This window comes from Equus asinus, chromosome 27 (assembly GCF_041296235.1).
Source record: "Equus asinus isolate D_3611 breed Donkey chromosome 27, EquAss-T2T_v2, whole genome shotgun sequence".
NCBI lineage: Eukaryota > Metazoa > Chordata > Mammalia > Perissodactyla > Equidae > Equus > Equus asinus.
In genome coordinates, this window is record NC_091816.1 from 37,256,035 (window position 1) to 37,268,357 (window position 12,323).

Consider the following 12,323-nt stretch of genomic DNA (forward strand, 5'->3'; position numbering starts at 1 on the left):
AAGAAAGTTTCGAGTAGGTGCTACTGATCTTCAACATCCCCTGCCTTTAACTCCCGGTGACTCTCTGGACAAAGGGAAGAAGCACATTAGGTGAGAGCCAGTCTGAGAGCTACACGCAGAAGAGATGCTGGGTGAACGAGCACGACGCCTGGAATTCACTCTCCAGGGTGCTGCCCATGGGAGTCCTGAGTTCGCTTTAAAGCCTAGGGCTTTGAAAACAACTTGGCACTTGACCATTCTGAGGTTTCTTCAGCTGCTGGGAAGGCCAGTCGACTTCTTCTGGGTTCTGGGTCTTACACCCAGCTTAAACCTGGAGGCCCATATTCCACGGTCTGCATACTTCTACAGTGTAACTAATATTTGCACAAGGCTGTGCAGACTTTTAGGTGCTTCATCCTGTTCCAGAGCATAGTGGGGAGAATATGGGCTTTGTATTTCAAAATGATCAGTGCTCGAGCCCCATCTCAAAGAGTGTGAGAAATAAACGAGTCAATTGGTCCATTCGAGTCACTCTCCATTTTTGAGTGCGATTTCACAGGCGCAGTGAGTGAGTTGCTGGCCCCGTAGGACTTTCCTTTCCTGGGAGAGAGGAAGAGAGACAGACAGACAGACAGACAGAGAGAAAGAGAAAGAAAGACAGAAGGAGAAAGCAAGAGAGAGACAGAAAGAGAGAGAGACAGGGAGACAGTCAGAGGGAGGGGTGGAGAGAGAGAGGTGAAGAAGAGGACGCCTTTAATTATGAAAATTCTGTTAAAGCGAAACCTTGCTCAGCGTTGCCCCTGAGCGTAGGAGCACTTCTGTAGTGAAAGAAACTAGAGTATGTCACCTCCAAATATGCCCCTTTGACATAAAATTTGTTTTGGGCTAAAGACACTTAGAATCAGGAGGTACAAGAAATGCCCTCTGGCCTCCCCTTCTTCCTGGAAGCAAAGAGAAAGCCCTGTGGAAGGCATCCTCCTTATGCCAGGAGGAAGGAACGTTATCACCAAGGACTGGAAGTCGAGGCTGGGAGAATTCTGCGCAAACAGACCTTGGTGAAGTAACTCTCGTCCTCCTCCAGCCCCCACAGTGGTGACTTTTCCACTCTCCTCTCCTTGTTCAACTTAACATAAAAGCATTAGGGTTTTGCTACTCCATTGGGTCTTCACTTCCTTATAAGGGCTCTGCATCAGGTAAAACTTATATTAAACAAATCTTTGTGTCTTCCTCCTGTTGATCTCTCTTATGTCAGTTTACTTCTCAGGCCCGGTTGGAGACCCTTGCAGGGCAAAGGTGACGTTTCACTCCCCCCCCGCCCCCCAGCAGAAACCAAGCCCACTGCACCCTCCCGTGACTCTAGGCTGCCAGTGCTGAGGAGTGACTTGAACATCAGAGGCCACAAATTGCAAATAAGAGATTAGAAGCAGCCTGGTGAGCCCCAGACCCTTGGACCCGGGGTCCTGCCTTCCTTGATTTTCTTCTTTCCCTTGCCCTCCTGAAATCCTCCAGTGTTTGCTCAGGAAGGTCAGGCCTGAGGAGGCCGTGCTCTCCTTCCTCGGGCAATAAATTCAGCTTTGTTGTGTTGTCTGTATAATTAACTAGAATTGTGAGAGCTACCATTAGAAACAAGAAACAAGATGTTGAAAGAAAAGAAATAACAAGAGCCAAGGTGTTTACATGGTGTGGCTGTGACTTCCTTCGGAAGAAGTGGGAAAAGGAAGATCCAAGACTGGATGGAGAGGAGGCCGCTGTGCGAAATCTGTGTTCTGGAAGGAAGGGCGAACACCCTGATGGCATGAAGAGCTGGGCAGGTACATCAATTAGGATAGCTTTGTTTGCTACAGAAATTGGTGCAGGGGTTCAAACGAGGTCACCAGGGCGCCTTCTCAGTCTCCTAACTGTGTTGGTTCTACTGTCAGAGACGTGCTGGCCTTCACAATAAATGCAGCAAGCCTCACATTCCCAAAGTCCCAGGGCCTCCAAAATTCCTCGCTTCCTCTCCAGGAGCTCCCACTGAAGTCTTAGAGTCGCTCCGATCCATGACACAGGTGGCAGACTCGTCTCTCTCTGAATCCACTACAGTATTCATTGTCTTGGGCCTGGGTTACAAACTGGATCTTCAAACCCGTGGATGGAGCCCCCTCCAGGCCAGAGAGAGCCAGGCTGAAGGAGAGGTGGGTCCCCCAAGTCATAACAGGCGTGTTTGCTTGGATAAAGAATTCGAGATGTTTCCAGAACTGAAAGAAGGTGAAGTGATGTGAGCACATGACCAAGTGAGCCTGAAGGAGTGTGTAGGAGAGCCAAAACAGCCGTGATTACGGCCAATGTAAAGCCCAGAGCTCTCATGGTTGTCACATTGGGTTAATTTTTACTTCCCTCCATTAAAATGATCAGAGTCGAAGATTGCTGACTAAAATGCACCAGTTGGCAATCGTGAAAACATTTCACTGGTTTCTAGGTAGCTATTTTCTCTACTATACGTTATGGATCCATAATCTACTTTTCTTGATATAAATTTAGCAACTGCTCCTTCCAAATTTGTGTGGAAGACAGTACCTGTTCCCCTGGTTCTCCTCAGGTGTTGCATTTCAGGTAGGGAGGAAGGTGTGAGAACACACACGATGCGCGTTAAGAGTAGGGGAGAGTGGGAGGGAACCGTGATCTTCCAGCCCCCAAACTTATTCTTGTCACCAACAGACTGACTCTTAATTAACCTAATTCTTTTAAAACCACCAAGTAGGATTTTATTATATAATTAATAGTGTTATTACACTTCTGCTATCCTAAATAAATCTCCCACATACACAAGCTTAACTAAAGTAATTAAACGTTCCTGATTTTCCTAGATATTTTAGTTTTGTTTTACAAACATTTTGCCCTCTAACTTTATTTCTTATATCCTACAAAAATATCTGAGCTTCCCTCAGTTGGTACCGATGAGTCCTCTTTCTAGGGAAGGAAATAGAAGAGCAGATTTCTTAACGTACAGCAGAGCTATTGTAAGATTATGTGTGTATGTATGTATGTATGTGTGTGATTACATAATTAAATATTTATATTAAATTTAAAGTATAAATACCTTATCTTATCTTTTCTTTTCTTTCAGGACACTATGAGTGTTACTTTTTCAAAATTTTACACATCCTTTGGAAATAAGGTTTAAATCAGTCCTGAAGTGTATGGGTGGAGATAAATCTAATGATGATATGATAAAAACCTATCTTGTGGCCATAGAACATACGAAGAATTAAACAATTTCCCCTAGTTACTTTGGAGATTTATCTAGATTCACATTTTGTTTAAGAAATGAGTTTATGGCACTAGATAGGCTAGGATTTCTTCTTTATAATGAAAGATAGGTGATTATGTATTTTAGCAACTATTACCAATCTGTGGAGCAGAGTTTTGAGTTAGAAAGTTGAAGTTATGAGCTCCTTAAAGATAAAATATCAGTATAGTTGCTTATATCTTGAGCAATTCTATGAATATATCTTGCATGTTAACATACCATATATATCTATGCATTAATATATCATACACATCTTATATAACTTTTATATGTAAGATCTTTATAAGATATAAGATATACAATGTCATATCTTAAGTAACTCTATTAATATAGCTTACATATAAGATATATAAGATCTTATATAAGATACAACATGTAGTATCTTATAGCTTAAGCAACTCTATTTAAATAATGTATGTAATGGGTATATTTGAAATTACATTGGCTGTCCAGAAGCGAATAGTCTCTGCTGGAGATTTAATCAATCCATAGCTTTAGAGTCAATATTTATAAAGCTCCTACTGTGCCCAAAGGGTACCATCCACGTTTTGACCCCACGTTCCCTCCTTTCACAGGAACATCCATGGATCTGCACATGTTTAAAATGGTGGCTACCTGCAATGGCGTGACCAGATGCTGCAAGCAGGGCCAGCACTAGACACGAGGCTCCTGCCTCCAACTCTAAAATCTGCTGCCATGTCTGTGAAACCTGGACATACTCAAGCACCTTGTGAATTTTGGCAGCTCTCTTCAAGGGATTCCGTTGCGTGCAGAGTCATTACAGCCTCAGCTGCCTTTCAGAACCGTGTCATTGAGGAAAACTCTTTATTCCCTTGGCTGCTCTATTCCATACACAGAAGTCCAAAGTCTTTACGTTCTGCAAATAGGCAATATCCTCGGGTGCTGGTTGATGGCATCATATACCCCTTCTATTTCACCAAAGCCGGTTCTACTTGCTCTACCCCGGGATGGAGGGCCCACTCAGCTCACTGTTCAGTCGGATTGACCCCACCGTAGGCCTGTGTACCCCCAGTTCTTTCAAAAATAAACTCTGCCTATGGATGAAATTTGACAACCGTGCCGGGAGGACTTTGGGAATATATCTGTGATTTGCGAAATACCAGCTGGGAACACTGACCAGCAGAGAGATTATGGAGAGGCTAAGCGTGTGAGATTTTACTGAACCAGATCTAGGTTCAAGGACAGTGTGACCTTGGAGGACTTTCCAACTTCTCCAAGCCTGTGAGAGCTAAAACTACCTACCATGTGAGATTGTGGAATGGATAAATAAGGTGATGCCCATGGAGGGCAATTCATCATTATGAAGTGACTACGCTTATTTACTGTCGCTTTATTGCCTACTTTCTGACTAATGGCAAATACCCTAGAGGTCCACATTAATATTTAGGATCATCTGGATACACTTACCAGTTGAAATAGTTGATAGATTTTCATATTCAATGATTTTCCTTCTGGAGTGGGCGTTGGGAGGAAGCTGCTAAGATCCTAAACTCCAACAGCCATTTCCATAATTTACAATTAGCATCTTACCTGAATTATGAATTTTTTTACCCACTGTTTGGGGAAACGTTAGGAAAAGAAACAATACAAAAATGAGTAATTATAAAGCACAGCTCAGTAATACCAAGGATAATGACTATCTGTGGAAAGAAAATGCCTTTCCTAAGCACCATGCATATTCACAGCGCTTGTTTGTGTCCTAAAAAGACACCACGTCATCTTAGCCATGCTCCCCACACCAAGGGAGGCTGATGACACAGGAACTCTTGGTGCCTCCATCTTCCTGCCAGTGACACTGAGCCTGAGGGCCTTTCAAAGCTCTTAAATCACTTTCATTGAAATTACAAATTCAATTATCTTGTGATTTTAATTAGTGCAAAAATAACCTATTTTGCTACTGAGAAAGAAATTGATTTCACAACAAAATTGGTCAGGTACCTTTGAACAGCCAGCACAATGAGGTAACTGTGGAGAAATAGGGCCCCTCGTGGCACCAGGCTGATAGGGGCTTAATAAACATTATCTGATGGGGGGCTGATAAGAGGAAGCTTCATAAAGCGGAGAAAACAATATTGAGCCAGCGCTGTTGTCTGAGTTTCTGATGGATATCCATTATCTTTCTGTTTTCCTGGAAACTTGGAACTGAGCTGAGGCACTGTGGGGACAAATGATAATAACGGAGCCCAGAGCCCAAGCCTGACAACGGCGCATTTGGTTTTGTAGAATGGGCAAAAAAAGGTATCATAAATCTGGATTTCATTACTAAACTCAGGTGTAAACCCCACGTAGCTCCTGAAAAGCCTGATGTGGGACGGCTCTGCCAGAGACAGTTCCTGAGGGGAGAGTCATGCCCACATCGGATTCTCTGCAACTGGATCCAGAGGCAGAAATCGTCCGTATCACACATGAAGCAGCCAGAACGAGGCACAGCCCTTTCATCCAGACACGTCTGTGCAATGAGTTTGTCTTTAGCCTGGACATGAGCAATGCACAAAATACTGTCACGGCCACTGTGAGTCTTGTAGCAATAGACTACAAAGCAATAGTCACTCATTTAAATGTGAAGTGCTGCTCCTGTTAAGTGTGCACATGTGTGTGGCGTTTATTCATTGAGATGCTCCCCATTGTATCCAATGGTCATCAACAACCATGTACCATATAGAAACACCAGGCCATAAAGAACCGTGTAGAAACTGTCCATACTGAAACACCAGCCCATAGAGAACCCTATAGAAACTGTCCATGCAGAAACACCAGCCCATAGAGAACCCTATAGAAACCGTCCATGCAGAAACACCAGCCCATAGAGAACCCTATAGAAACCGTCCATGCAGAAACATCAGACCATAGAGAACCCTATAGAAAGTGTCCATGCAGAAACACCAGCCCATAGAGAACCTTATAGAAACCGTCCATACAGAAACACCAGCCCATAGAAAACCCTATAGAAACCATCCATATAGAAACACCAGCCCATAGAGAACCCTATAGAAACCATCCATACAGAAACACCAGCCCAGAGAGAACCATACAGAAACTGTCCATACGTCAGCCTCCAGCCACCCCAGGAAGGCTGTTGTGCAGAAGACATCAGGGAGGCAGAGATTTGCCAGCCCAGGTCGTCTGTGCAGAGGAGAATGCCCGAGGCCCGCTTTCAGAGCCTGCTGATGTGCCAGTCGATGTCATAAAAGAAAAAAAGGTGATGAGAAATTCCAGACTGACTCTAACATACCTTTGATCACAAGCAATACGTAGACTGACCTTTGTATGGGATGAATCGTAAAAATGACTGAGGAAAATACTAGTCACGTAAGTATTGTAGAAGTGCTCACTGACTTAAATATTTTGGCGTTGAGCAGTTGTTTATAAACTCAATTAGCGACTTTTCCAGATACTCAGAAATATACCACTTCCTCTTTGAGGGTTGTTTAAGTTCAGATGGACACAGTAGACAGAGCAAATCAGCTCAGAAGAAGGCGACCGTGAGGATGGTCTCCACAGAATACTGTGCTTCTAGTTAAGGGCGAATAATCCGCCCATTATCACAGAAAGGGGACTTAACTCACTCGTATTTTAGGCGAGAAACTATACTTGGGCTTAAATGTATTAGGACATATGCAAAGGGGCTGTCTCAGAGACATTAAGTAAGTTGCCCAAGGTCACACAGCTGGGCAAGCTGCTCTGGGAAAGAATCCCAAAAGGACAGGGACTCAGCCTAGCTCATCTACATTAGTCCCATATCTGTCCTGGTTCCCAGTATACGGATGAAAAAACGCTGAGTTAAACGGAAGGCACAGACCCAGAATTCGATGCCAAATCCAGGGGGCCTTTAAGAGCTGGTCTTTGTTGAGCTGCCCAGAAGGTCTTTCTCCTTAAGCATAAGCAATCGAGAGAAATTTCCCCCATCCTCTCCAGGTCGTAGCAGCAGACACAGGAAGAGATCGGAGCAAGGACAGCCCTCGCCTGTGGAACATTCTCAGCTCTCTTTAGCCTCAGGGCTTGCCTGTGAACAGTCCCACGGTTGCCTGGCTGTGGGTCCAAGGACCCCTTGCTCTGCTGGGACAATATTTTACAAGAGCAGGAGCACATTATAGATAATTGGTTCCTTTCCAAACTGTATTAACGCCAGAATGTAGAGTATGCAGAAAGCTACACCGAGTGGGACTCAAGCCGGACTGGGGTTGGCGTCCTTCCTCGAGTGTCACTCAGAAGGCCAGGGCAGCTTTCCTATTGGATGGGACAAGAGTATCAAGCACTGAGGCCCCCCTGCCCTTCTCTTGTTGTCACCAGAGGACAGGTGGAGCTGCTTCATGGTTATAGGATGCTCCACCTTCACTATGTCACTGGGCACTAACCCAGAAGAAGCCTGGCTTCTCCAAATCCCCTTCATCAAATTTCTCGACAAAGTTGTCTGAGGAGGTAAAAACGTCTATAAGGTGGGAACCACCAGAAATTTCTTCAAAAAGTTCTGAGCAAGTGTGGCTTTCAGAGTCCCTAATGAAAGTGTGTTGGCCTAAGTCGTTGATCCCGAAAACTGGTGTGAGGGCGTGTGAGCCAGACAAGAACGTCAGGGACAGACGGGGGAGGCGAGTGTGCCCTTGGGATTGTCCTTGGCTCGTTTCTCAGGTGGACACAAACGAAAGTCTCAAATTGGAACAACTGTTATATATGGAAATGAAGGAGGAGAAAGTGGAGGAGGGGAAGAAGAAAAGAAGAGTTGACTGAAGGCAGAATAATTGAAACATACTTGGGGAGCATTCTTTTTCCGTAGGATTTATTTTAGTCAAAAATATGTTTATAGCCAACATTCATTGAACAGATCTCAGGCTCTGTGGTAAGCACTTGCTGGATCTTGTCACAATGAATCCTCCTTATGACCTTTTTTTTTTTTTTTTGGTGAGGTAGATTCACCCTGAGCTAACATCTGTGCCAATCTTCCTCTATTTTGTATGCGGGATGCTGCCATAGCATGGCCACCAATGAGTGGTGAGGTCTGTGCCTGGGAACAAACCCCAGGCCACCAAAGTGGAGCACACTGAATTTAACCACTAGGCAACCAGGCCAGCCCCTCCTTATGACCTTTTGAGGAAGAATTCAGCATGTCCATTTCCCAGGAACCCCAGATAGGTCAAGTCCAAGGTCACAGAGTCAGTTAGTGACATGCCTATGGTTTCTTTCCTGGTGATTTACTTCAAACATTAGGAAACATTCATTATTTGCCAATATTAGTATTGAAAGCAGAAAATTATTTTTAAGGCAATAGTTCAGTATTTTACAGTGGCTAAAGGAGGAATTTGTGAGTCAGACTGCCCAAGATTGAATACTGGGAGTGGCCACTTACTGGCTGTGCAAACTTTCACATTTTACATGCCTTCTCTGTGCCTCAGGTGCTCATCTCTGGGATGGATAATAACAAACCTCTCCCAATGTGAGGGTTCACTAAGGGTGGAGCAGCGCGAGGCCTGTCCTACAAACCCCATGATCGTGTGCTCTGGTGGTGGGGGTTGTCCTGTTGTCATTATCACCCCACAATGGGGACAGCCAGGCCTAAGGATGACGCCTACTGAAGATCACCACAAACAGAAAGATGGTATTGCTTTAAATGGTATTGGTTTAAAATTCTCTATAGAAACACACACACACACAGACCATGAAAACTTGTGCAAATAGCTGTAATATTCATGACAAGACAAGCTTATCATCCACCATATTAACAGAATTCTTACAAGTTAAAAAGAATGGGCACACAAATGGAAAATTGGGCCAGTGACAGGAATGAGCAATTTCAGAAACGAAGAAATGCAAGGGAACACCACGTACAAACACCAAACCTCGCTACCAAACAAAAATGCAAGTTAGAGAAACGAGAGTCCATGCTCAGCTCTCATCTTCACAAAGGCTGCAGATAAGGACAGCTGTCCTTCAGGGGGAGGCTGTGGTGTTCCAGACACTCACGCAGGACAGGAAAAGCACCTTAGTGTTTCCGGACAGCGATTGGCAGTTCATCCGCAATGTGCTTTCCATGCAGCACCTACAACTCCAGGGAGTTGCCCCGGAGGAAAGCTCGTGGTCATGGTGAATTCTGAGTGAGCATATTCATCACACGATTATTTCCAACAGTGAGAAACTGTTTAAAAATTTTTTAAGCAAACAAAACTGTAAAAAGGGCGCAAGCATCATAAATATCCTCTGCCTTCGTATGGAGCACTCTGAAGATATTCAAAAATGATAAAAGACTATTTCGCCTCGTAACATGGAGATCCTGTGGTTTTCCAGCCCACCGTCCCGCAGGGTCCTCTCTGTGGGGGCAGGTCAGTCGCTGTCTGCCGTGTGCCGCTGTGACTCGCGATCCCTTCAGGGAGCCAAGAAGCTCACCCACCTTGAGTTTGCTGGTGTGTCTGGTCTCCTAGGAGTGTGGCAACCACGCGCCAAGCAGATCTCCAGGCTCATGTCCTCCAGTCACACCCATGTGGTTTGGATTACTGCGATAACTCAAAATCCATTTCTTCTGTTTTCTGCGACAAAGAGTTCCTGCAGTTAAGCCAAGTGCAGGGAGCAGCGTGTTACAACCGCAAAACAGCAAGACCGTGTCTCCTGGCCGCCGGTGGCAATCGCATGAAGACACTGAGGTCTGTCCCACGGCATCAGGCAACGGAGCTCACCGTGCTCCTGGTGACACAGCAAGGATGACAGCCAGCCCGCCCTGCCCGAGGAGCGCACAGGCTCCTGGAGGCCGCTCTGAGCCACCGGGGCCGGCTGCCACCTGGACATTCCGTGGGGTGCCTGCGCTGTTTGCTTACTGTCTTTTACTTGGCAGAAATTATTAGCATGTCGACAATTCGTTTTGTTTGTGGGGTTCTTAGCTGGAAACACGCTCTATATTTCAAACGAAGCCTTATTGCCTGAACTAAAACATCTTTTTTAATATTTAAGTTCTGAAATTATTTTTCCTAGGAAGAGATAAAGAGTAACTCATGTTACTGAACCAGTCATTCTACATACACAAACACAGTGCATAAACAACAAAGGCGCTACACCAAAACGTTCACGGAGGTGACCTCGTGGTTTTGAGAATAAGCGTCATTTTTATCTATGTGTGTGATCACCAAGATATTCTAAGTATTGAGAGGAAAGGTGAATAACTTTGCTTTCCAAAGAAGTGTTTTCATACAATATTCATGGCAGAGAAAAACAGAAAATACTAATGAGCAAAAACAAAGTAAAGAGCAACAATGACTTCCAACCATCATCTTGGAAGGTACTGTTTCCAGTTCCAAAATGACTGCACCATGGATGATGTTTACCTGCCTTCCTCACTTTGACATTGCCTTACACATACATTCCCCTTAATGCATAAGGATTTAAGCCATTGTTTTTAGTTCTTGCATAGAATTTCGTTGCATAGGTGTATAACAATTTATTTAACAAGTCCTGCTGTGCTGATATTATAAACGACACTGCTCCATGCCCTCCATGTCCATACATCTTGCCACATTCGTGAATCCGTCTTCTTCGATGAATTCTTGGAAGAGGACTTAATGAACTTATATATGAATCATATGTATAAGTACAATATATATGAATATATATGCAAATATAAAATTCACATATAATGTATTCATATTATACTCAAACTAATGAAAGTAATGAATATACTGAGATTAATGAGTATATGTATACATACTCATATACACCCACCCACACACAAATATACATACTTTAGGCTTTTGACTCATATTATAAGATCAGAAAAATAATAAATTTAAAATAATTATAATTGGTAATTAGTTGCAGTTATAATTTTTATTTTATTACAAGTAAAATTGAACTCTTTTTTTTTTCCAGGAAGATTAGCCCTGAGTTAGCATCTGCCACCAATCCTCCTCTTTTTGCTAAGGTAGACTGGCCCTGAGCTGACATCCGTGCCCACCTTCCTCTACTTTGTGTGTGGGACGCCTACCACAGCATGGCTTGAGCAGCAGTGCCATGTCCATGCCTGGGATCTGAACCAGTGAACCCTTGGCCATGGAAGCGAAACGTGTGCACTTAACCACTGCGCCACCGGGCTGGCCCCAAAATTGAACAATTTTTATATCTATATTATAATTTGTATTTCTCTGTAAATTTTCTGTTTGTGTTGTATCTGCTTTCAGGTTAGAGTGGTAATCATTTCTTCCACACACATAAGTGATAACATTTTGTCATACTTGTTCCACCTGTTTATCCCGTCACCCCCAGACGGGAAACCCATGCCCGAGGTCCCTCCCTCAGCCACCGTGGTGCCCTGTCACCAGGGAGGGTCTCAGTGTGGAACCTGCCCTCCCACTTGGGCCCAGGACCCGTGCTGGGCTAAGTCCTAAAAGGCCTTTGGGGCAGAACCGAAGTCATTCGGAAGTGAGCAGGGCAGGGCCCATCTGCTTGCCCGTGCTGGTATCACCCCACCCCCCACCCCGCCCATCTCTGTCACTGCTCACATCACAGTAAGTGGCCCAGGTCTCCCCAAAAAGTGCACAGTCAGCAAGGACCAGGCACCTTTCTCTAGTCCCCATACCAAATTTAACTAGTGCTATTTGTATGAATACAGGTTCTCTTTGCACGCTCTAAAAATGTGTAGGGCTTGTAACTTGTTACGTTATGTTTAAAAATCTCAAAGACAGTGGTGAAATTTTATGAGGGAATACCCTAATGGAGGGAGATTTGAGTATTTTACTATTCCTCCCTTATATTTAGTCCAAACTGACTATAAGAAGGGATTTCTCCCTGCTCTTCTAGGTACTCGCAACATTAAAGCCGGCAAATAAAAAGACGTCCCTACAGGTCACAGGGAGGAGATTTAATCGTTTTGTAAATGTTCATAACAATGATATAAATTTAGATACATGGGAAAATCTGAGCAGACCAAAAGGAAAGCAAGTTTGGGAAGTTAACCTATGAAAAGTCGAAGAGACTTAAACTGCCACAAATAACGATACACTTAACATTTAGAAAATAACTTATGATAATTTATGCTAGCTTTGTTTAAGCTCTAGATAGT